We start from the raw sequence: 4,475 nt of genomic DNA on the forward strand, positions 1-4,475 counted from the left end.
GGGGAATTAGCTCAAATGGTAGAGCGCTCGCTTAGCATGCGAGAGGTAGCGGGATCGATGCCCGCATTCTCCAAAAAAACACATTTTTCTTTGTTTGAGGTTTTTTTTTTTCCCTGAAAAATATTTATATTTGAAATCGGAACATGTCATAAACGTTAAATTACTCTTCATCTTCAATAATCAGTGACAGATTTAGACTTGGCGAAGCCCAAAGCTATATAACGCTTTTAGTCCCCTCACTAGAAAGTTACACCAGGTCTTACAAAGGTGCTTACCAAAACAGGACCTTGGGTCGCTGCAAAATATTTTCAGAGCATATATATGCCTTTTAATTATTTAATAGCAAGGTATTTAAAGTAAAAAATAAATTATTTTCAAATGAATGCATCTACTGATTACATATTTAAAAGTACAGTACTGTACACTTAAAAAGCCACATAAAATTTTAAAAGTCTAAAAAAAATGGAGTCCACAAGCTGTAGCTTGTTTAGCTTATGCTTAAATATGGCATTGTTTGTGATACATAACATCGAAGCAAGGAAAACTGAGCAGCATCTTATTAGAATTTTAAGTAACTACTGTTATTACTAATATATGCTACATATACATTATTCAATTATCTTGACCATTTTATGTTTATGTTATAGTTAGAGAACAAGAGCATGGAAAGGCTAAAAACAGTCCCTTGTGGAGCACACTAAGACACGTATAATGCAAACAATTTTCTTCTTCTTTCGGCTGCTCCCGTTAGGGGTTGCCAGAGTGGATCATCTTTTTCCGTATCTTTCTGTCCTCTACTATCAACAAATGAATTTCCCTTTAAATTGTAACTTCAGGTCAAGTATATATATATTTTTAAATATACATATGTATGGCTGCTAAAATCTTATATTGTAAATATATTAATAGCCGTATGTAGTGCTCACTGCTTGAATGACACTGATGCTACTGAATGCAAATGCATTGACATTTAATGGATATATCTCAGCTTTGAGTTATTAAATCATCTTTTTAACTGCTTGCGACTTTCCTGTTCTTCACAATACTATATGCCAGGTAACGGGCATCTACCTTTAGCATGGGAAGAATGTTATAACTACCACATTGAAATATCCATTAAGTAAAATAGAACAAAGGTAAGTCAGTCTTTATCAATCATGTTGTTCATTTAGGAATCTCTGTTCACTGGTATGCTAGCCCTAATCTCTCTTTTTCGCTATGGATCTTGTTGCCTTTGTTCAGCAGACATTCTAGCCCTTACAGCCATCTTTCCTTCTGCTTCGTGTCGCCTTCGTTCATCAGACATTGCAACCCTCTTTTGTACGCTGGATAACCTTGCACCCACGTCATGGACACTGGATGTTTTGTCATTTTATATTTATAGATACTAATGAGAAGTACTCAGCATTAAATTGTATTCACTGTATTTGATTCAGAACTAGGGATAATCCGCACACATGGTTTTACTGACCAAACGAGCAATATCAGGTGGAGTCTGTGATGTGAATGTGCAGGCAAGCAGTACACGAGGTAGATGAGAGCTGTCTGGAGCCACGCAGAAGGAGCTGTGGAAGATCGAGGTGGTGATGGATGGTGGGCAAGGAAAGATATAGATGTTTAAGCTGCAGAATAACCTTTAGGAAGCAGTATTTCTTACTTACCACCCCAGACAAACTAAAAAACATGAAAACCTAATTTTAGCAAGGTTAACATTTCATAATTGAGAAAATTAAACATTAAACAAATCTGAGGGGCAATATCACATAAACTGTGTGTGAAACGAAACCCCACTGTTTCAATCATGACTAAGAAGTTTAGACACCCAGTTTTTCATTTGATTTTCACTTCCCAAATTGTTTCAGTTGATGGCCATTGTTATGATAAACATTTACAGGTATGTAATTTATGTTTTATTCTTCTCCAGCACTTCTGATGTTTACATGAAAACATCACCCATGCCAGATGCTTGAACAGAAAAGTGAATACATGACATATATAATTCAATCAGTAAGGATATCTCTTTTTATGTTCCTGCTTTCTTTTTTGACTTGGATTTTTTTCTTTTCTTTTTTTTTTCTAGTTTGACTATGAAGTAATTTGTTGTACAAGTTCAACTTGATTGTATGCAATGTTATTTTCTTCAAAAAAGATAACGAAGGAATGTTGAAGGCAAGTTTTCTAAAATAGAAACCTTTAAAGATAAGAAGGCATTCTGTACCTTTCAGAGTGTTATTCTATGATATGCTCGTGAATGTATCTACAACCCATTAATACTTTAACTAAGAACCTCTACTTAGTAAAAAAAAAAAAAAACATAACTTCGAACAAACAGTTCTGTTTTCACTTTCTGAGTGGATGTATTTCCTATAGGCTGCAATTATAAGCTACCGTTTCTTCTTTTTTTTAATTAATAACACGTCTTGTTGTGGCTAGTAATAACCGTGATTTTCAAAAATTTCAGCCTTAATCTTCAGCGGTTTCTGTTTGTATCTATATCCTGGTGGAAGAACTTAAAAGTTAGTCTTAACATTACTTATTCCCTTCATAATTTTTAATAATATAGTTTCATCAAATCATGCCTAGTATGTCTATGTCTAATTCAATCTTTACTCATAAGTGTATATCAGTTGATAATATTCTCTGTTGCATATTACATATAAAACTGGTACTGGGAAGAGCCTTCAAGATTAGCAGAACACTCCAGAATAATTATGAGCATTTTCAATTTCTAACACTTGGAAACAGCATGAGGGAGTAAAGAGTTATTTATTAAACAAGGTACTGTGTCATTTACACTGAAACTGAATGATGTGCAAAGGCTAAAAACTGCAAAGTGCATCTCACACATTTTTAAATTACATTTTAAAAATAGGAAACATTAACAGCTCCTGCCCAAATGTGTCAGCAATTACTGTAGTTTTCTATTTTTCTTCAAAGATTTTCCAAGTATAAAATTATACAAGCCTTGTCTTTCCCTACATAAATTTGAACAATTGTCAGATGCAGTGTGTCTTTGTCACTATTTTGCTGGAGAGTCACAATTTATATATATTGTGAAGGACAGCCGGGTCCCATGCCCGGCAGGGACGCCCCTGCTGCTTATGTTCCGGGGGAGCCACCATGGGCACTCCAATACCTCCCCCGGGGCGTTTGGTGGAAGCCTCCCTGGCCGACGGTGATTCCCCAACCGCCCGCAGGGCTCCATGGGAGATGGAGTCCTCCACAATTGGGTTGGGGCCCAGGGTGGCCGCTAGGGGGGGCTGTCTGCTTCCCACAGCCCGGCTGGACGAGTCTTCAGCCCCACCCGGAGGTGCAATTAGGACTAGGTGGTTAATCACCTGGAACACTTCCAGGTGGGCTATAAAAGAGCCCAAACACCACCACTCGAGGAGCCAGGGTTGGGATGAGGAGGACTAAGCTTGAGGAGGAGTGGTGGTAGAGAAGAAGGATTATTGGTTGTGTTTATTGTGCTTTGGGACTGTGTTTGGGGTGTGTGGCACGGGGAAGACGTGTCCTACAGCTGAAGAAAAATAAAAGTCTTTGTACTTTTTATACGTGCCTCCATGTCTTTCAGTGTCGGGTCAGGTGCCTATATAGCGCCTTTGTTACTATATATATATATGCAACTTTTGTATGGGTAATGGATATATTAACCATTGGAGTGCCAGACATTCATCAATGATCTGGGAGCAAATCCATCAAGCAAAGAGAGAGAAAAAAGCGAGCTGCATGTGGTGTGCTAGACCCTGTGAGTTCTCCATGCTGCTGGATAGACTTGAGGTTGATAGGCATCACCACGGTGTTCTGTTCCAACATGCGACCAGAATAACTGGAATATCATCACAAGGTACTTCAGCAATTTCCACAAGTTGTTTGCTCTCAGAGAGTACATGACAGAATTGCAATGGGATGTGCCATTTTGTTCATGGTAGCCTTTAACATAACCCTCAGTGGGACCAGTCAGGTAGTCTGGGGTATTATGCTATCATCTGGTGAGAGGCTTCCTCCACTGAGGTGCTACATGGATTACATTGCAATCGCCTCTCAGACTGCTCCAATTGGATGAGCTGGTCACAAGAGTAGAATGAGAATCAAGATGAGGATATCAGGAAGTCTCTCAATAAGAATGGGTTTGGCAAAAAAAGACCGTCTTTTTCATTGAAGGTGAGCCCATTCCTCAACTGGCTGAAGCTGGGGGAGGACACACACTGCTGACCTGTCCAAAATATAGATGGGGAAGATAAGGAAGCAGCAACTAGCAAAGATCAACTCAAGACATCTTCCTAGGAAGTACAAGACGTGTTTCCATCATTTATTGTACCCAGAGGTGGGTAGAATTGCCAAAAATTGTACTCAAGTAAGAGTAGCGTTACTTCAAAATACTATTATTCAAGTAGAAGTAAAAAGTAGTCATCCAAAAAATTACTCAAGAGTTAAAAAGTATTTGGTGAAAAGACTACTCGAATACTGAGTAA

General features: G+C 38.2%; 1 non-coding gene across 1 annotated transcript; it reads left to right on the forward strand.

Annotated features, from left to right (window-relative positions):
- trnaa-agc lies at positions 1-73 on the forward strand. The gene has a single exon. It is a non-coding gene; the product is annotated as a tRNA-Ala (tRNA).
- The last annotated feature ends 4,402 nt before the right edge of the window (positions 74-4,475 follow it).

Source organism: Polypterus senegalus, chromosome 5 (assembly GCF_016835505.1).
Source record: "Polypterus senegalus isolate Bchr_013 chromosome 5, ASM1683550v1, whole genome shotgun sequence".
NCBI classification, from domain to species: Eukaryota; Metazoa; Chordata; class Cladistia; order Polypteriformes; family Polypteridae; genus Polypterus; species Polypterus senegalus.